We start from the raw sequence: 23240 nt of genomic DNA on the forward strand, positions 1-23240 counted from the left end.
TCAATTTAGCATGATTACTCAAGGATAAGGTGTTGGCGTGATGGCTGCTGTCTAGTGGTAGCGGCTCTGGGTTACTGATCAGAAGGTTGGGGGTTCAAGCCCCAGCACTGCCAAGATGCCACTGTTGGGCCCTTGAGCAAGGCCCTTGACCCTATCTGCTCCAGGGGTGCTGTATCATGGCTGACCCTGCACTCTGACCCCAGCCTAGCTGGGATATGTGAAAAAGAAGAATTTCACTGTATATGTGCAAATGTGTGATGAATAAAGAAAATTATTAAATTAATTATTATTATTAGATTTGATCAAAAACGACTTTTTTCAAATAGTGATGGTGCTGTTTTTTACATCAGTAATGTCCTGACTATACTTTGTGATCAGTTGAATGCCACTTTGGTGGATTAAAGTACCAATTTCCTTTCGAAACAGCAAAATCTGTACATTATTCCAAACATTTGGCCACCAGTGTATAATATATATGTGCGTGTATTTTAAAACAAATATAGGCTACCATTGGCAAAAGGCATTTCAAAATCAAATCAAATTACTTTATTGTCACTCAACCATATACACAACTGCAACAGTGGGTGAAAGTCTTGAATTTCTTTATGATGTATAATATCTTTTTTCCTAACCTTAACATTGTGGAAGTGTAGCTCCCTTTTTGAGATGGCCCAACCCTCTTCTGGAATAACCCCGCCCATTATGGAGTTACCCCGCCCTCTTTTGACGTTCCCGCCCCCGTTTGGAGATCTCCGTGCTGCTTGTGGGTCGTGTCAACAAGGTAACCCCCAGCTACCTCAAGTCTCGCGAGAGTCGCATTAAACGTTAACACTTTTTTTTTTTGTGTGTTTATTTAGATTTCTACAGATACCCTACCCCTACCCCTACCACTAAATCTAACCCTAAACTTAACCTTTGTCACAGCGAATGAGACTCTCGCGAGACTTATGGTTAGGGGGGGTTACCTTCTAGACACAGCCCTGCTTGTGGACGCGCTGAATTCAGCTCCTCCTTATGCCCCGCCCTCATCTTTCCTATTGGTTACAGCAATGTTACATTCAATCGACAGCGTTCGGTCACGAGCTGATAAGTATGATTTATGTTCAGATGACATAAATACGTTTATTTTTATTCATTTCTTATGACTTTACTGTAGTAACAGGAAATGTAGTAGTGTCTCTGTAAATGAAAACTACCATGGTCATTTTTCATTTCCTCCTCAAAGTTGATCTAATTGGCATTTTTGGTTGTTCTGCCCTTACAGAAAGAACTATGGCAGTACCATGGCACAGTGATGGTACCACATGGCAATACAGTTTCATATAAAGTACAATATCGTATTCATTCACCATGGTATTTACATGGTACATTACCATTGCTTCACCAAAGGTACATGTCCAAAAAACTATGGTAGTTTTTCTTAATGTGGTTTTTGATGTTATCTTTCAGTCATGTCAATTTACTTCAACTACAGTATTATTATTATTATTATTGGTCCTTTAATAAAGCTTAACCATCTTAACAGGAAGGATGCAGTATTCACAGAGGAAGTAATTGAAAATGTGTTATGTAGGTTGCAGTTCATAATGTGTTAAGTTACTGTGGCTGAATGGACAGTGTTGAATAATTTACTTCATTCACTTACAAAAAAGTACCATGTTAGTATGATGGTTTATGGACATGGTACCATGGTAGTACCATAGTATCATGTAAACACCATGTTGTATGACACCGTATAATATGGTTCCAAGATAGTACCATGTTATTATGATGTTATTTTTTTAACATGTACCATGGTAGTACCATTATATTATTTGAACTACCTCAGAGAACCATGTAAATAAATACCATGGTTCATGAATTTCAGAAATTCACCCATGGTACCACCACAGTAGTTTTTGGTAAGGGCAATATGGTAATCATTCAGTACCATGGTATATATTAAAGGTCCATGGTACAATTATGGTATCATCAGATGGTAATACTTGGTATTTTGATGTACTGTATAACATAGTACTGATTACCATATTCATATCAATTGGTATTAACATGAAACTTTGAGGTATTTTATTTATTTATTTTATTTTTTTTGTAAGTGTCTGTAACATCACTATATGTGACCACTGTGTTTTTTTTTTTTAAAGGAAAAATAATGTATATTATAGCTATTTATAGGGAAAAAGTCTATGCACATGCACACATATTCTTAATGTAATGTTTCTTGAAGTGGATGATTATTATGGATAATGAGTTGTTCTGGATAAAGTACACCTTTGTTAAAAAAAATTGCCTCCCATCATTGAAATTAGCTTTTGAAATTAGACTGTAGCTCAGCTTCATTTCCATTTAAATTGCCTCGGCTCGTGTAATGTCAAGTGTTGAGCTGGGTGCTAAATGCTTTGCGTGCATGTCATTGCAGGTCCTTTCAACGTGTCGGCTTTTGCCCGGCATGGACATGTGTCAACATTGGATGTGTCTTCGGGTGTTGTTTTGGGTCTGTTTGGCATGCCCCGTTTTTGGCCTCCCTCCTACCTCACCCTCCCTCCTAACCCATCTCCCATTTTTCACCGTATGGAATGTGCTTACTGAATGCTGTGCGTCTCAATTTGGGGTCGACCTGGTCTTGAGCGTCTTTGACATTGTACACAACCGCGAGCAGGTCTTCATGGGTGACAACATCACCATTTTCTACTCAGATAAGTTGAGACAATATAATTTCTATGATCTTCACAATGAACCAGTTAAAGGTGGCGTTCCTCAGAATGCCAGCCTAAACCAGCACCTCTGGAAGGCTGACAATGATTTGCGGACTGACATCCCTGATTGCAACTTTCACAGACTCACCATCATCGACTGGGAGAAGTGGCGGACACTTTGGGAACATAACTGGGACATTAAATAAGTGTACTGGCAGGGTTCAAGGGCGTTAGTTAAGGCCAAACACCCTACCTATAATTATAATTATTATAATTTTCTTTATTCATCACACATTATACATTTGCACATATATGGTGAAATTCTTCTTTTTCACATATCCCAGCTAGGCTGGGGTCAGAGTGCAGGGTCAGCTATGATACAGCGCCCCTGGAGCAGATAGGGTCAAGGGCCTTGCTCAAGGGCCCAACAGTGGCATCTTGGCAGTGCTGGGGCTTGAACCCCTGACCTTCTGATCAGTAACCCAGAGCCTTAACCGCTGAGCTACCACTGCCCCTAAAGTAGCCAGATCAAATAGAAACTGAAGCTGTTAAGGAATTCAAGGAAGCTTCGTTGGCGTTCATGGAAGAGATGTTAAAACTGGGCTGCACAGAGCGCTCTGGTGGACTATGGGGTTTTTATGGTTTCCCCTACTGCTGCAATTATCAGTACAAGAAGAATGAAACTTATACGGGCAAGTGTCCGTCTCTGGAAATGAAGAGGAATAATAAACTCACTTGGCTTTGGAACATCAGCATGGCCCTGTACCCTGATATTTACCTAGAGTTGGGTCTCAGGGGTCACGATCGTGAAATTTTGCTGTACCTGGAGACCATGAGGGTGAGAGAACAGACTGCCCACAGTCGGCCATCTGTGTTCCCTTACGCCCGGATTGCCTACAGTTACTCTATGGAGTTTCTGTCACAGGTCAGTTCAGAGTGCTATAAAACACAACAGTCAGATTGTGTGTTTCAGGAAGTAAAAACCCATTAATTGTTTGCAAAGAGGAATTGATTTTTAATGATAACTTATAACCCTTCAAAGACAGAGCTACCATGAGCTTCAAGGTTGTTAATCAATGGCACATGCTTCTGTTTGGCCATCAGTCTGCATTATTTCAAGTTTATTATTTAAATGATCACGTTTACATTTTAAATTATATTCAGGTTTAATAGTGTAATTTATGCTGAATAACTACACTATCCATGATCCTAAAGAGAAAGATCAACCAATCAGAGAATCACGGCAAACAAAGTGCAGCAAAATAGCTCTCGGGCGACTGCCTTCTCCCATGACGCACTGTGAATGATGCAATCAAATGGATGACGAAGTCTTCCTTAAGGCTGGGCGATATCATGATATATATCGTGGCGACGATATAAAGTGTCAGTCGATAGAGATTTTGCTATATCGTGTATATCGCAATAGGTAAATATTCATATGCGCAGCGTGGGCTTATCTATCAGTGGGAAGAGAATTTAAAGGGGTCATGAAACGGAGAAGCAAATTTTCCTTGATATTTAGACATATAAGAGGTAACTACTAAAAAACATACTGTAAATTTCAGAACTCAAAACTTCCTACCAAGTCTAAAAAAAGCATTTATAGTTGCCCTGCTGAAACATCTCGTGTTGAAATCTGTCTGTCCGTGACATCATGAAACATTGTTCATATGTATTTACACATCGCACAACATGCGTCATCACACCCTTGGCCCCGCCCACTGGCACAGTTCAAGTCAAGAGAGCAGACCTTGTGTGGCTAACTATTCCTAACATAAAACCAAAGGGGACCCATCTGGACTATTTTGTTTTATTTTTGTATATGAACATGAACTACACAGACTCTTTGACCGCTGCCATGTATTTCGCCGCTTTTAAAAGACGCGGTGTCAAGTTACAACTCTGAAGCGGAGAAGCAATTCTCTTTCATTCAGATGCTGCCTCTTGTTGTTTTGAGCACAAACATGTTCTTTCGGCCATCTCTGCTATATTTAATTGTTCGGATATGTAAACATGCGAAGTGCATCTCACTGCGCCTTCAATATATGTGTTTAATTTCACTGTGCTTCGGACTATGATATGTTCGATATTTTCGTCTCATGTCAGCGTAGATTGCTTGAGAACCAGTCATAATATGATTCAAGCTTGGCAAAGGAACTATTATTGAAGGATGGAGCAGTTAAAAACACTTGGACAAGATCAAAAACGTAAGTAAACCGTTTCATTCATGAATATTTCAAATGTCATGACAGTCTGTTTATGGTGCTGAGTGTTAACAGTTGTGCTTGAGATGAACAGTTTAATATATTCAGATGCAATGTGTTGGATGTGCGTTATGTCTAAACCTTGCAATTTTGTTTTATAATGTCGAGGGGCTTGTTCATTCTCCTCTGACTGAGTTTGCTGAATTTGAGGGGCTGCATGATGTTAGCCAATCATAACAGTGGGTGTTTACGTTGAAGTTTTAAGGAGGCGCTTAGGCCAAAACCGAGCATTTCAGACAGAGGACCAAAAACAGGTTTGAAAATTATCACTTATTACTAAATTGTGACTGTTTTAGTGCAAAAAAACTTTTATAACATTATCATTGGACCTCAGGGAAGATAATACAATTATAAAAAAATAGCACTTCATGACCCCTTTAAGAAACTTGAACAGAGTTTTTATGGCATTTAAAGAAAATTTGGTGGCCACCAAAGCAAATTCAATGATATTCATCTTGCATTTGGAGCTTCAGAAGCGCTTAATATGCTGCTCATCTGACACACGCACCTGTTTCATGTGCGTGTTGCACGCAATATCTATGAAGTGCATGCGAGTCCAGCAGGCTTCACGATATTTACAGGAGAGTGCAGAGCGAGATCACTCATGCTACTCAGTCATTTTTGACCCTGAAAAACCCTGAAAAAACCCCAAAACATCTCCACAGTATGGGATGACTCCCAAACAAGTCAAGAAAATTATTAGGAGCTTGTTATTAAAACAGGTGAGACATAAGTCAACACTGAGCAGAAAAATTTAATCTACAAACTGTGTCGCACAATGATAATAACTCTTAAAACAAGAAATCTGTTTTACCTCCTCAAATGAAGCACACAAAACAATATTATGAAAGCCAAAAGATGCGCTCCATATAAAAGATCTCTTTGGATGAAAGCATCTGCTAAATCAATAAATGTAATGTAAATGCATTATTTTATAATTATTTAATATTTATTTTCTGCAATAAGTGTTTACATAATTTGGGATATTTTCTGCTTATTTTAGTAACTTCAGATTTTGTTTAACTTATGCATTATTTTCTTTGTTGCATTGCTTTAGGAAGAGCTTGAGTTTCTTGAGGAAATTTTATAATAACAATAATATTGGTCAACAGCATATCAGACTGAAATGTGGCATAATGTGAAATTTAGCATTATGTTAAGAATGATTTAAAACCAAGTTGAGTTTTTTTATTATTATTTACTTGGACTATTGACAAGTTCCAAATAAAGAGACAATTACATAACTTTACAAAATTACATATTATTATATCATGATATATATCATTATCTTGATATGAAATTACTCATATCGTGATATAAGATTTTGGTCATATCGCCCACCCCTAGTCTCCCTACACTCTCAAACTGCTGACATATTTTTATATATCTTAACATTTTGCAATTAAATAAAAAAAGGATTTTTATATACTTAAAATCAACAATGTTTTATATTTTTCTATTCAGTTATGTCATTAAAGACATTAAGTACACAGTCTTGTAACTTTGTCTTTTTGTCAGATTTTCAAGTACTTTTTTGCTTCAAATCAAATTTTGTAATGTTGTGATTCACCTCGGAGCTGGTTGGTTTGCTTCATGGCTTAGAACTCTTTTATAAAGGATTTTATGAAATCCCAAAGGAAAAATTGGATGGGAAAAAGTCGGCTGAAAAGTTGCGCCCTTTTACAATTAAATTAAGAAAATCCTTAGTAACAATTCGCTTACAATAGCCGCGTTTCCACTATCAAGGCCAAATGAGGGCGTGCTAGTGCGTGCCAGGGCCAGTCGCTTTCCCACTCTCACTTCCAGGGCTTCATCGTGCCTCCTTGGGGATTCCTAGGGGCCAATGACCAATGGCCTTTGGCCCGCCGATTACCCTTCGGCCAAAGAAGGCCAACTGGGGATTGAGGCGGGGTCAATGTCAAAGGCGGAGTTTAGTTGAGTCAAGTCAGAGGTTTCAGCACCAAGATACTAATTTCCCAATTTTTCCATATCTAGCTACTAGCTTACCTCAACAGACCAATGGAGAATGAAGAATTGTCAGTACTGGTCAGTATTGATCAGGGCTCTTCTGAATATTTAGGCTGATGAAAATGTGCGATGTCAGATCGACGGTGTCTGCAATTGGAATATATATTAAGTATATTGTTGCCAAACTTATCAACGGTAGAGGTTTGGGAATTCTTTTTTCAAATTGCAGGCAAAGTACAAATCAGTGTTAATTTGGAGGGATAGCTAGTCTCCAAAGTCTGATACCTCAGCTTGATTTTCCCTCTTGCTTGTGAAATGGGCAGGATGTGTGACGTTGGCACCAGGGCGGTGTATGAAGGGTGGGTTTTAGGGCAACGCTGCGGGGCTATTGGCCCGAGGGTGGGAATGTAGATCGAGTTTGTCTCGCGGCTCGAGGTCCGAGGCTATTGGCCCGAGGGTGGGAATGTAGATTGAGTTTGTCTCGTAGCTCGAGGTCCGAGGCTATTGGCCCAGGCTGACCAGTTAATAGACCTGGCTCGCACTGGCACGATGGTGGAAAAGCGGCTAATTATAACTAAGGGTTTTCTTAACATAATGGCTTTGTTGCAATTGGAATTTGTTCTTGTATAATTTTATTTTTTTTGTAGGAGGACTTGGTTCACACTATTGGTGAGAGTGTATCTATAGGAGTTGGAGGTGTTGTACTGTGGGGAGATGGAAACTACTCACAAATGAATGTAGTGAATGACACAAATGCACTTAAACATACACTTCTGATAAATGTATATAAGGGGTCAACCAATATGGGGTTTTTATTGGCCGATGCTGATATTTAGAGAGCTGGTCAGTTGTTTTGCATTTGGCCTGAAACATACTTATGCAAGTATGCGTATGCAAATGCGACACATTGACAACACGCAATGTTGACGGCCCAGTTGAACATACTGTTGCGGTAACAAATCTCAGTACTCAAGGGGGTGACAGAGTTACCTTTAAAGGTCTGTGCCATTAAACTAGATTTGTCATTATTCAGGTAAGTTATAAATACAAGCTATAAATACAGTGACTTTATCTTACTTGCACAGCAATATTCTCTTCAAACTGTTGCTCCACCATGACAGTAGTTGACTTGAAAGAGAAAACTCACCATAGAAGCGGACAGTTCACACACGTTTAGTCGTTCTTGGCAGTCCTGTATTTCGGTAGTTGACATGTCCTGTGGTGTGACAGGGTATACAGTACTGTGCAAATTTTTAGGCACATAAGGTGTTTCACAAAAGCATTTGTCTTAAGATGGTTATTTATATCTTCAGCTTTAGTGTGTCAATAGGAAATATAAATGTTAGACTCCCAAACATTACTTTTGCACATAGAAATGATTAGAATAGAAGAACAGGGAGCCCTGCAACAGATGTCATGGACCCCACAAAGCCCCCCACTGAACATCGAGTCAGTCTGAGATTACATAAAGAGACAGAAGCAATTGAGACAGCCGAAATAGAAAGAAGAACTGTGGTGATTCTCCAAGAAGCTTGGAACATCCTATCTGCCAACAACCAAGAAAAACTGTGTCCAGGTGTAAGTAGGAGAATTGGTGCTGTTTTAAAGGCAAAGATGGTCACACCGAATATTGATTTAGCTTTTTTTATGTTTACTGGACTTTGTATGACATTAAGTGATAAATGAAAACTATTTATGTCATTATTTTTGAAGACATCCTCACTATGCAAAGTGCCTAAAACTTTTGCACAGTACTGTACATCATGTAAAACTGTTGTAAACTGCATTTTGCTAATTCTTTTATGATCATTCATGCAGCTTTTATGACTTCAAATATTTGTAATTTGAATATTTGAATATTTAAAATTCAGTTTTCACAATGCAGGACCATAAAAGGTGATTAAAATGGTGAAAAACTTAACAGAAATGGTTACCTGTTACAGCACCTAAAATATATACTTTCTTTACCCTTATACATTCATTTATATTTTAACCTAAAACCTTGATGTTAAGAAAAAGCACATGTACATGTTATGCATCAATGAGCCATTATACATACAGTTGACATTTACATATATTGTACATGCACACGTAAACATAATACAGTGTGAACACTCCATGTTCCCTCTGTTCAGAAAGCCTGCGAAGCATTTCGAGATTTCCTGGATGAAACAATCAGCCATTACATTGTGAATGTGACAGAAGCGGCATTTCGCCAGACCGTGTGCTTGTCCCATGGACGATGTGTCAGACGGGTCCTGAGCATTGCAGCATACCTCCATCTTGACCTGGGCGTATGGTCCATCGTCCACAGAACCAAGTTGCCAGGCCCCGTTATTAAGGGTCCGTCTTTTGTAGCTCACAAATGGTTTTAGATGGTTGTGGAGGACACAAGAAATTTTTCAGCCAATTTTAAGTGTCAGTGTTTTCCAGGATGGCAAGGAGAACAATGCCAGAAACCAGTTCCTGAGTCTTTTACATAACAGAACTTTCAGGAGACCTGAAGACTGGAGTGATTAAAGCTCGGGGCGGGTAAACAGTTGGTTGCTGGGTCCAAACCTACAATGAACAATGCATGAACGACCCACTGTGGGTTCTCTATAGCCATTGGTTCTTTAACAAGTGTACTGGGAGTCACTTTAGAAGTACCTGCTAAATGACCACTTGCTTGCTTACTAAACGATATACTTATAATATCTGTTAAGTTCCTTCAAGATGCAGTTTTATGCCATTCAATCATTTTGTGGAGTTTTTATAAGCTACATGAAAGTATGCTAAACCCAGGATGAGAATGCACCATGTTTTATAGCACAATACAGAATGATCTGATTCATATTCATCAGATTCTGTGATAAACAGCAACAAAAATCAAATAAATCAGTTAAATCCTATGGAATACATTGAATAAACAAAATTTACCAATCAGTATTTGTGTCACATCACTAAGTATAATTTTCTTTCTAGTTTTCTTTTATGATCGCTTTTTATAAAAAGATTGTTTTTTTTTTTTTTTTAGTTTTATGAATATTTCAATGCATATGTTTTAGAATTAACATAATTAAAATACTAGAAACAACAAAGGTAATACTTGGTTGCTGAGAATTTACAAAATTGTTCACCTAAAAAAAATGTACATTGTTAATTTGCATTTCAGCAAATTGTTAAAGTTTTAATATGACAAAATATTGAAGTTGAAATATTGAATTGTGAAATCTGATAAAATTAAAGATTACTCAGTTCATTTTGATGGAAATTTGTAATGAATTTGAAATGTGCAAATCTTAAAAATATTTGTGTGTGTGTATGCTAGTGTGCTCCTAAAAGTTGACAAAATTAGATTGAAAATGTTCCTTCCTCTTATGCTGTGGTCCATTCAACTCGGAAAGGCTGTAGTTAGTCATATAGCACACTGGGAACAACCATAGGAATGTGAAAATGACATATTGATGAATTTTAGTGATTTTTTCCCCCCTAAAATAATTGAAAACTATACATATAATTGCACATATTGGGAAAATATGGCATGTAGTAAGTCAGTCTATACACTGGCAGCCTACTACAACCTTCAGAATCTTAAAATGTATTTTCACATTTTTTTTTTTTTCTAAATACTGTATATAACATATATAATAGGCATAAGTCAGTTGATTGAATGCTTGGACACTGCTGACGTTTTAGTGTAGTGGGTGGAATTTTCAGATGGTCCCTTACGTACACCAGGCAATGAAAGCGTTTGCAGGCGTTATTCTGTTGCTTCAACAAACGTTGCCGTTATGCCCGTATAATATGGTTATATACTCTTTAACTTAATTGTGATAATGATATATTTGTAAGATTGCTGTATCGAGAGAACGCGACACAATGACGAGAAATGTCACTGCACATGCAAATAAAAAGTCGCAACTGCGTGTTAAAAACTCACAATTGCGACCCTATATCTCGCAATTGCGAAATTACAAAGTCAAAATTGTGAGAATAAAAATCACAACTGTGAGATAAAAAGTCAGAATTAGCTCTTTTCTTTTTTTATTATGTGGCGGGACCCGTCTTCCATACTGAATGTCGACACAGAAATGTGTAAATCTGAGGAATGTTTGAGGAATACAGCGTTGCCTTGCAAGCACTATTCAAAGTTAAGATTACTTGTTCATGGCCGATGTTTATGTGTGTGCCCTGTCCCAATACCCATACTTGCGCTCTTGGCCACTTGAGTGCGCGTGCACGCGACAGGAAGTGTACAAGACTGTCCCATGTCTAAAACATGCCAAAGCTCAGTGCACTTAACCCACACTAAGGCTGTTTCTCGGCCGCATACATCATCGAGGCTGTCTTGTTTCATAAAAGCGAGTAGGACACTTCGAATGCAGCCTTCGAATACGACTTTCTTTCACGGGAATTCGGAGGATGCATGAGGTGTATCCTTTGTGGGCACTCACAACCCACAATGCTTTGCTTCAACGGAAATGTCTAAAAAAAAATGACGCCAATTTGCCCGTAAATATGATGTTCAAACGCAAGTAATGTTAATTCCCAAGTTGAAGTACCTCAGTAGATGGGTGCAGAGTATATAATATGTATAATTATATTAATATATAATTAAAATAAAGTATTATAGACTAAAAGTACACCTGTAAAATCTATTTACTTTTCTCATTACATCATTATATCTCTCCTAAAATGTACCTCATACATTCCCTTCTAAAGGGACTTTGTTCCCTTCTCACTCAAAGCGCTCGCGCTTGTTAAAGAGTGGCGTGCTGTCATAGCAACCATGTTACGTTCCGTTTCCGTTTGTCCTACGAAGGCCTTCTCGTTTAAATGAGACTTGTTTAAAGGAGGACACTCTGTATACTTCAGCCTTCAAAGGACGTGTCCTACCTAGCACGCAGCCTTCGAAACGAGACACAGCCTGAATCCACACTAAGTGTATCCCAGAGTTCATCACGATCAGGAGCCACACCCCGCCTACCCGAGCGATCGGTGTATTTTCGCCATGATGACGTCAAGGGAAGCTTTTCAACATAACCTATTTATTATAACCAGACAGTGAAACGTAAGTGAAGCGTATATTTATCTTAGTATAAATGAAAGTATTCAACATTATATAACGTGTTTAGGATGACTTAATAGCAGCATCATAATTAAAAAATATTATTTAATTTTATTTATTTATTTTTTTAATTATATTTATTTATCACACATTATACATTTGCACATATACAGTGAAATTCTTTTTTTTCACATATCCCAGCTAAGCTGGGGTCAGAGTGCAGGGTCAGCCATGATACAGCGCCCCTGGAGCAGATAGGGTCAAGGGCCTTGCTCAAGGGCCCAACAGTGGCATCTTGGCGGTGCTGGGGAAGATATATTTCTGTGTATATTTATATACCTCTTTGTTATCTTTCTTGCCCAATAATCACCTTATTTTGTTTGTTGCCTAATACTGCTGGTGATTTTGGTCAAAGTATTATGCAAAGTATTGAAAATCAAAATGAGTAAAAATAATTAACATTTACAATTAATTACACACGATAAAAACATTATAAAAAAAATGTTACTTACATATTTTCCACAGCACAATACACTTCCAACAACCAGCAGTGTATTAACAAATGAAAATATGGGTACCAATTTCAGTTATTTATTATTTTAAGTAGGCTGTAACAGTCACTGCTACCAAAAACAATCAGTCTTCGGCTGAGTGGAAAGACAAAAACAGCCGATGCAACCAGCACCAATATCTTTAAGTCTACTAGTGTTCCAGCATGCAATCAAAAGTCATCCACATACTTGCAGTCTTCAGGTCTACTTGCACACTACTGGTCAAACACCGGAAATACGTAAGACAAGTGGGTAAGTAGGCAAGACCAAAACCACCCCTATTTGGTACAGGACCTATGATTTATAGCATCACAAGCTGTCTGAAGTAATGTACTCTGTCTGACCACTAGATGACAGTATTCGCACACTTTCAAGGGTACCTTTCAATCCCTTATTCATGCTAGCGCCATCTTTGATTTTTAATGGGAATGACAACGAGGCTGGGAGGGATAGACTATTCTCTTTTATGGGCTGTACTGCAGTTTAAAGTGTGATTGGGTCGTTCTGTGGACAAAACATTGATAAAATATCTGTCCGAGAACATTCAGTACACAAAGAACTCCAGACAACATGAGTTGTGGAAAATTAGATGTGATCAAGGAGCTTTTTACAGCTTTATACCATGGGTGCCATTGAAGAGACTAGTCTATCTCTCACAGCCTCATTGTCATTCCCATTAACAATCAAAGATAGCGCTAGCGTGAATAAGGTCTATAATAGCAGTGAGGACATTCAGTTCAAGTCACTTAAATACATCAAAGATTTTGTGGAGACATTGAGTATAAAAGAGGTAACACTGATTTGCCTGGGCTGGAAACAAATGTGAGTAGCCAATTTAAAGCTACAGCATGAATTGTGTTTAACTGATTGCTTATTAGATTTGGTTACGTTGTCCAAAAAAAACAAACATGTTTACTGGTCTGAACAGGTTTAAGATGATGTCCCAGCCTGGCCAAGCTGGTGCTCAGCTGGTTTAGCTGGGAAACCCCTCTAAAACCCGCCCCTAAACCTTGTTCTAACCAATCAGGTAATGCTTTCCTAATAAATATGAATGACAAATTGTATAACAAATGTATTACTCTGTATGCATCTCATACTAGAACGTCGAGACTTGCTAATTGACTTAAACCCGGTGGCTGAACTGCCTAACGTAGAACACATTGATTAATTAGGACCGATAAGCAAGATATAAATGGAGCTGATTTGGCCTGGGGTTTCATTTACCACTTCTGTAGGGTCTGTTGGGTGTTGTGGGTGGTTGTCATGCTGTTGCTTAGGTGTTCTAGGTGTTTTAGCATGTTGCTATGCAGTTGCTAGGGCGTTCTTGGTGGTTGCTTTCAGGTCAGAGTCAAAAGACCACACCCCAAAGTCTCTATTATATTCATTTCCCTATTATATGGTTCCACAAGAAACCATTGCAGAGAGTTTTGGACTGAAAAGACACAATATTGCCACATAACCTTATTTTTATTTTATTTTATTTTTTAAAATTGTACTCTAAAGTAAATTAATAGTAATTTTGAATCTTATGCATAAAATCATGATATAAGATGAACACCCCAGTCATACTAGTGACCTTAAAACAAACATAAATAAAAGCTGTTTATTTCTACATGGAGAGGGTCTCCCTCATGGGGGCAACCAGGTTGAGATCACATGACCAGCCTCTGGGAAGAGCTAAAGCTTTTGTTATAGAGGTTAAGAGTTATAGGTATTGTTAGCTCTCTCAAAGTATATACCTGTATATTTTTACTCTGCAAACTGTTCATAACAGCATCCAAACACTAGTTGCAAAATACTGACATGTGATGTATTTGTGAAGACTTGCTTTTAGACTGAAGAATCTGTTCAATCATAGATGATGATCTCCCTACTATTATTGTATTATCTTTTGAAAATAATTTTAAGCAGTGTGTTTTTGACCTTTTAGGGGTCATGGAGACCAAACAGGCAATTGAGAGGATATTTCAGAGATTAAGTAGGCAATGGAAGATGCAGTTATCAGCAATTTCACTAAAATAATTGAGCTATTCTGAATTTTGAGGTCCAAATGTCAGAGCTAATAACACTGAAGAAGGCATTTCCGTAGTCCAATCTGGTAGGACAATTTGTGATCTTTCTTAATAGAGCACAGTCGGGTTTCAGAGGTAAGGCAGTGGCACCCTTCATTTTCTCCGTGTAAAAATGTTTTTTTTAATGATAACCTCTCAAGACAGACCTTCTGTGTGCTATGAGGTTGTTAAGTGATGACATACTTCTTTAGAAGCCAAGTCAGTGTGATTTCAACCTCATTCCTGCTGAAGAACTACACTGCCTATATTCCAGAAGAAAGATTCATTAATCAAGAGCTCAGCAGCGACCAACCACTCATATGAAGCATTGCGAACGACATAAGTCATTTTCCCTAAACACTCTCAAACTTATGTATTTGTTTATGTTTTAATTTATTCAGCCATCAAATTCACATACATGGCATTTTATACTTTTATAGTCAATTTTATACTGTCTTTTATGATTAGATTGCATAATTTGCAATGCTTCATGGAATTTAAGACATAAAGACTGAATTACATTTAATTTAAAGCTACCGAATCTAAAGGCCCTCTTCGTGGTTGATCACTAGTTCATAGAAATGGCCTTTCTTTGTAAAATCACACAGACAAAATCTACAAAAATGGCTGGTTGATCAATGATAATTTTTCAAAATTCCAAACCCTCAGAACTGATTGCATTGACCCAAAGTAACACATTTAGACAGATAAGCAGCCACAGAGGATGATAACAGACGTGCCTTTGCAACTTTTCTTATTTGTTGTCTCCAATTTGGAACGGCGGTCCGTAAAGACCACTATTCACAGCTCAAGAGATATTGATTGTCTGTATGTATACTGAATAAAGATGCCTTTTCAGGTAGTATACTGTATGAAGGTAGGCAGGCGTCAGGGCATGTTAGAATCTTATATTTGCATAACATCATGTCTTTAGGGCCAAAGTATTTTTCAATTTTCCACATGCCATGTGGCATTGACTGTGTCCGTATGGTCTCACGGTCAAAAGAGTATACTTTAGAAGGCTGAGTTCTTGACCATGTGCGAAACGGAATGGCACATGGGAGAAACTAAGTATACTTTGACCTTTAAGATGTCTTAATCTGGTGGGTTATTTGAAGCATAGAGATTATTCACTGCATATGATATTTCACAGTCCTGTTTGTGAGGTTCGGCAATTTGTGAAACGCATAAAAATGGCATCCAACAGAACGGTTTAAAATAATTTAATTATTATTATTATTTTAATTTATGATTTTATTTCTACTGAGAAATACACACTGAAGTTGTGAAATGTTTGCTTGTTTATGTCTAGCTAAAGCTCTAATTTGTTCAAAGCCAGTGGTTTTCAATTGTTTTTGCTTCAACTTGACTAGAGTACCAAAATGATCTCTCATCCGAATGTAAACAAAAATGTCCAGAAATGCAAACATTGAAATTTACTGATATTACCATAAACTGCATGGGCCCAACAATATGCAAAATTATAAACACACTGTGGTCAGCACAAACCATGTTTATCCTTGATGCAAGTGAACCCATGTTTAATGTAGTCTGGGTTGTGTTTTCTTTTAGTTTGTGTAATTTTGCTCATGTTTTTTTGGAATGAATGGATGTCAAGTACATTACATTACATTTATGCATTTGGCAGACACTTTTATCCAAAGCGACTTACAGTGTACTTATTACAGGGACAATCCCCCTGGAGCAATCTGGAGTAAAGTGCCTTGCTCAAGGACACAATGGTGGTGGCTGTGGGGATTGAAACAGCAACCTTTTGATTACCAGTTCTGTGCTTTAGCCCACTACGCCACCACCACACCATTGTAACCTGTCTATAGTGGCATTAGCCTAATTTGGCTAGCTTCTTCCAAGTCACAGATGAATTTATGCCAAAATACCGTACATTTTGAAAGGACAAACAAACTTTGACGTAAATAGCATAAGGTTTGGAAAACGTTTTCTCTTCCCATTTAAAAGTTAATAAGCCTATTAACTTTGCTTTCCTAACTATGCACAATTATAAGGTTAGTTGCATTTTATTGTTTGAATTTAGCATAGTATTTTCCCTACTATCCCTTTTCGAACAGATTTGCAACGCATTAGCCACTTTTCCACTATTGGGAAGAGACTGAAGTTCAAGATCACCCTTGCGAGCATCTAAGCATGTCCCAATGGTAGCACCTATTTTTCAGCCCCATTGTTATTTACTATTATTGCCTTAATCTTAATTTCTGCAAAAAACCAGCTTGGAACCATAGACCAGCTAAGACCAGCAAACCAGCTTAAGCCACAATCACATTTACATTTGCACAGCAAAATTCCGCGAGCGAATAAGGTGTGGGTGGAAATTCTGGCAAGAAACTGATTGCCAAGCAACCTCTTTTTAATGTTGCGCTTTCAGTGTTAAAATACTTTGTCCTGTCCCAGTTGTCATGCAGAGACAACAACAAGTAAGCCATTCATAGATTAATTTTCTCAAACTTAAACACTGTCCCTCTGTGGCACTTTAAAAATTCCTGTGTTTGTTTTGAGCGACCTGCTTAGACCCGCCCCAACAACGTTACTCAACCTATGGCGTGAGTTGGGGACGGGATTATCTGACTGTTTGAACAACAGAAACTAGGGGTGTATTCTGAAAGCTGTTTTGAAAACACTGTTTATTTTTGCAATTCCATTCGGTGACGCTAGTGTCGCAGACATTACATACTTAAGCTTTAAAAAGAGTCACCGCTACAATGGTATCCTTGTAGTATTATCCTTGTAGTATTATATGTAGCTGTATACGAAGCGCTGCCCACACAGTGGTCACTGTCAAACCAAGCAACTACCTATTGGTTGACATGGCGAATTCACCTGTCAAACTTCACTAAACTTGAACTCCACGTGAAATTCGCTAGGGGAAATTCTTCGGAAGTCCATTGCGCGAAATTTACAATTGCGAGGATACCCATTGAAATTACTGTTTTGCCCACAGACTTTTGCAGTGCCAATGTAATTTGACAATGCCTTTAGGCTGGTAGCGCTTTCCAAATATTGCTCTGTTTGTTTCAAGTGTCTGACACAACAACACTAGCACAAACCAGTGCCGAGAAATGTAAAAAAAAAAATTATTTAGAGTTATTTTTGCTATTCTGTTTGTTGCTGCATGTGGGGCAGAAATTACACTCAGCTGCTTCAATAAAAAAATAATTATATTTCTATTCCTAAGTGTTTCCATGTTGAGTGAAAAGCAAATTGAAAGTCAAATGCTGTTTGAATAACACAGGCCACAAATTCAGGGACAGTTTGAGTGATTACTTGTGAAATTGCAGCACGAGCAAATTGTTTAATACGAGGGCAACAGTGTGATATCATAATGAACCTGTGAGTGCATGCATGCCCTTGAACAGGAAGAAAATGTAATACCATAGACAAAATGTGGTCTATCAGGCTAACCTGAAGGCATTATTATTGCAGAAATCTAGGAAATATACAAAAGGACTACTAAAAAGAAAAGCCTATTGCATGTGTCTCACCCTAGCGAGAGTGTTTGTGTGGTTCTGTCCCTTGTTAAGTGCATTTGCAGGGGTAAATTGAGTGTATGACACTGTATAATTCATTTGCTCAACAGTGGCTGCTTGTTTGGTCACACCAATTGACTAAAACAGTGACTGCACAAAATCCATTCTAGCAAATTTTCCCTTTATACAGCAACACATCCCATTAGAACAAATCGCCTAGCAACAGTGACATGATGCACATACAGCAACATTTTACACCTTACTGTGAACATATTACACATACTATATTAATATAAATTAATTTCAACAGCAAATTAACACATAATTACACAATTATACAATAGCAAAATAACACATTGTAATTGCACAGTGCAGTCAAATGGTTTATGTAATTACAAGCAGGTCCACAGTTATTATACATAAGTGCATGTTTTTAGGATCTTAGTTGTATAAAAAATTACAAAACAATAACATCTTTCATGTTTTGTGGCCTTTAGTACATGTCTGTTAGTTTTTTGGTCATCTACTGTAGTATATTCTAAAAGTTGACAAAATAAACTCTTAACAATTGTGTTTCTTTGCCAGCAAAATGGACTAAAATCTTTAATTACCCCCCCCCCCCCCATATCGCCATATCGGTTACAAGCATGAAAACGCAGATATGAAAACAGATGATTTATTTATAATTAATTAGTAACACAGGTTGTAAAAACTCTGTGAATTCAAATGCACAATCCAGAAATAATAATAGCCACAATATGTAGAAGACTTTTACTTTTGAGACTTCGGTATGTCACCCATTATTGCTGACTGATTGAATAAGCCTGTATTTTAAAATATAATCTGCATTCAGTGCTTCAGTCAGCGCTGTGTGAGCAAGCGGCACCCTCTAGCGGTCTGGATGGCACATTCCATTATCTATTATACCACTATAATACAGGATTTAAAAGGGGGTTTTGTTCTTTTGGTTAAAACCTTTTATTTTTCCATGATGTAGTTGACATTTCCGTGGAATTGCCCAACATATTCATACCATACATTTGTAATAATCTATTTCAGTTGTAATGTTCTGTTGTATTACTGCAAACAGAAGTGCAAAAATGTTTTACAAGTACAAAATAACTTTTTTTTCATAGCAGTCATCATGCTATCATATTTAGTAATTTTTTGTATCTTCTTTTTTTTTGTCTTTTTATCCTCTATTTAACTTTCATTGTGGTTTTCTTAAAAATTTTGGCCTGTCATGTGTTCAACAAATCCAATCCACGGAATTTAATGGAAATTATTTATTGTTAGAACAGTAAAAAAGCTTTTGAACCTCTTTTGTACATTTTTAAAGCATAATTCCAAAGTAGAATCTGATGATAAAATAAGATAAATGGCAAAAAAAATCTGTATTGTTATCGGCCAATAGGTTTTTGTTAAAATCGGTATCGGTATCAGCCAAATATGTTTATATTGGTGCATCCCTAATCCATAATGTACCAAATGAGGTCATAATGCAATAAAAAATAATTTAGAAAAACTTTATGAGAAAAATGCTAAAGCAAACCATTCATGTTTAAATAAAACAAATTGTAATACAATATACTGTATTTTACTCAAGTACATTTGCAGAGTCATAAAATCCTCAATAAACAATCTACTAGAATTGATTATGCTGAATATTTTCCCATTCAATATTTTGATGGATTCTAGATTGATACTTTTCATTAATAAGGTGCGAGGCAAAGGTCAAAAGTCACCATTTAAATTCACACACACACATTACCAGAGGGATGCCACCTGCAAACGATCTCAGAAAAAAACTGCGTTCCATGTGCCGTTATCTCTTCACACGCCATTAAACTGCCCCTTGGATTGCTGGAGCTCATATCAATGTTGAAAGGCTACATGGACAAAGCAGGAGAACGATGCTAGATCATTCTAAATAATGCCGTGATTTGACCATTTATGAAAAGCGTACCATTTGAAGGGATTATTACAGCTGTAGCGCTGGTTTGATATGTGTGGGAAAACGGTTGTGTGTGTGCCCAAAACTGTCCATCAGGCAAAAACAATAAATTGATTAGACTGTCACTTGCTCATTATGGCTGTGGTTGAAACCTGAAAAAGAATACCTTTGTAGGAAGAGTACAGAATGCATCAAGGCACTACACTGCAAATACATTTCAGATTTTCTTAATCAGAACTTTTGTCTTGTTTTCCAGTATACAACATCCGTAAGCAAGATAAAAGAATTTGAGAAGTAAAATTGTGTAGGATGTTAAAGGAATATTTCAGGAAGTAGAAGGTAAGATCAATCGACAGCATTTGTGGCATAATGTTGATTACCAAATAAATTATAATTTCGACTCATCCCTCATTTTCTTTAAACAAAAAAGAAAAAAGTTGTCGATGTTAATGGAAGTCAATGGGGCCAATTTTTGGAGGGTTTAAAGGCAGAAATGTGAAGCTTATAGTTTTATAAAAGCACTTACATTAATTCTTCTGTTATAACTCATGTATTTGAGTTGTAAATTTGTTTAAATTGTAATGTTTGCAGTCATTTAAGGGGTTTACAGTGTTGCATCGTCATGAAAACAAAGTTGTTAAATTGGATGTAACATTACACAGAAAAGGTTAGTAAGTGATTTTATAACGCTAAAATATTGTTTACGTCTTGTGGCTAAACTTTAAAAACAGCGAGTAATTATTTTTTCCGATGGCTTGTTGAGGCAAAGTCACATGACTTTTTTTGATGCGCTTCAAAACACCTATACAACTGTGTCTCTATCATGGGTGGACTGGGGGAGGTAACCCCCCCAATAATCAAAACAAAAGTTTTGAAACACCATGATCAATGGAAACATGGGGAAATGCTTCACGCTGCAACCCCTCCCAATGTTCAAGCCAAATCTATGCCCTTGCAACTGAATAAGGTTTTTATGCGCATTTTGGAACAGCATTTTAGTGTTTCAATCCAGCATTTTTTATGCGATATCCCAATACTCATTTAGACAGAAACCCATTGAGCCTAAAAGGAGAGCCATTTTAGTGGAAGAGCAATATATTATGTTCTGATTAAAAATGACTAGGGCTGTCAATTGATTAAAATTTTTTTATCAAATTAATTACATGGTATGCCGATTAATTAATCGAATTAATTGCAATTAATCGCATACATAAATATTTGCTGAGAAAGCCCCTCAAATAACAATAGTTTTATATATATATAAATTATAATACAGATAATTAAAATACGTTACATTAATTAGGCACACAAGTTAAAAAAGACAATACAAAAAGTGGCTTATACAAGTGTTTATTTCCATATTATTGAACATTGGTATCATTGGCCTACAGTTCACAGCAATCCATTTTGCTATTGAATTCGTCAATAATTCCAAGATTTATTATAAGTGCTTGTTTAAGGACGTGTCAATATACACCTGCGTCAAACGGATGCTTTTAAAGCATCTCGGTTGCGTTGCACCATATACAATCTGTTTTCAGGTCGCTGTGTTGTTAAACGAAGTTTGAAACTTAGAAAAACACATCTTGAGATCCCTGCGTTTGGATTTGTGCTCCATCAAGCTGTGTTGTATGCAAGAACGTGTTGTCATATTGTGTTGTCTGCTCTCCGTAAGTGTGGTTTGTTCTTTGTTTAAGCTGCACGTTGCCTATACAGCGAGTTTCGCTTTCTCTGCCCCCTGGAGAAAACAGGTGGTACTTCAAGCTTGAATTGCTCAGGAATCTTCCATACGCGATGATTAATTGCATAAATCTTTTTAACATGTTATTTTTTTATATAATGCACTGAATTAACGTGTTAAATCGACAGCCCTAAAAATTACGAAGAAAAAATAGTTTGGACTAACATGTACTGATGAGTCGTTCACACTAGGATGAGAAATATGCATTAAGAAAGTAAATAGAGTACATTTTGATTTCATTTTGACTTTAAGCCATTGCCTGACTGGGCATCAAGACAGCTACCTTTGGCTTTGGACACAGTGTGCGTGCATGTGTGTGTGTATCAGTGGACAAATGAGACATGCTATGTCAAGTTTTAAGAGCACTTTTACAAACAGACATGTTTCTGGAGCATACGGCCGGAACCGGTTGCGGCAGATGGATTTATGTGTTTGTTAGCCGACCGATGTCGCGGTGGAGGCTGTATTGTTTGGTGCTGAGGGTCTAATGACAGGTAATTTGTCTCACACTGACTGAAACTGTCAACCGCGGTCAGGTCGCTCGCTGTCATAGCGCCAACATTCTTTTTCACCGTGGTTCCCACTCCCCTGGACAAAAGTCAGTTTTTATTTATTTACTTACTTTCATTGTTTTTTTGATTTTTTTCTCTCCCCTTTTCTCCCCAATTTGGAATGCCCAATTCCCAATGCGCTCTAAGTCCTCGTGGTGGCATAGTGACTTGCCTCAATCCATGTGGCGGATGACGAATCTCGGTTGCCTCCGCGTCTGAGACCGTCAATCCGCGCATCTTATCACGTTGCTTGTTGAGCACATTACATAGCGTGTGTGGAGGCTACACACTATTCTCTGAGGCATCCACAAACACCACGCGCCTCACCGAGAGCGAACCACATTATAGCAACCACGAGGCGGTTACCCCATGTCACTCTACCCTCCCTAGCAACTGGGCCAATTTGGTTGCTTAGGAGACCTGGCTGGAGTAACTCAGCATTCGAACTCATTACTCCAGGGGTGGTAGTCAGCGTCTTTACTTGCTGAGCTACCCAGGGCCCAACTTACTTTCATTGTTAACTCAAGATGCAATAACACACTAGGCCACTCGAGGCTGCGTGTTACAGGAATTTTACTACAGGGTAAGAGGTATTCTGAGGTACAGCGAAAAGCAGATTGCCTAAAAACCCCTTAATCGAGGTAAAATCACTTTAACGAGTGACCTTGAGTGATTTAGTGTTTTTAGAAAATGGCGGCAACAGCAATATTATAAAAGACACAATATGTTACAATAATGTTGCAATAAAGTTTCCAATAAAACCTTTTTTTTTCTCATAATATTACATTTAAATAAATGTTACTTTTTTAAATAATAATTATCAGAATAAATAATTTTTCCACCAAGAAATGTAATTCATGAGCTGAACAGTATGCTGTTTATGGTTGCCAAGAAACATACCAACTTAATATAGA

At 37.5% G+C, this 23240-nt stretch overlaps 1 pseudogene; it reads left to right on the forward strand.

The window, feature by feature from the left end:
• The first annotated feature begins 1063 nt into the window (after positions 1-1063).
• LOC127446296 (hyaluronidase-1-like) lies at positions 1064-9850 on the forward strand (annotated as a pseudogene).
• The last annotated feature ends 13390 nt before the right edge of the window (positions 9851-23240 follow it).

This window comes from Myxocyprinus asiaticus, chromosome 9 (genome assembly GCF_019703515.2).
Source record: "Myxocyprinus asiaticus isolate MX2 ecotype Aquarium Trade chromosome 9, UBuf_Myxa_2, whole genome shotgun sequence".
Classification (NCBI taxonomy): Eukaryota; Metazoa; Chordata; class Actinopteri; order Cypriniformes; family Catostomidae; genus Myxocyprinus; species Myxocyprinus asiaticus.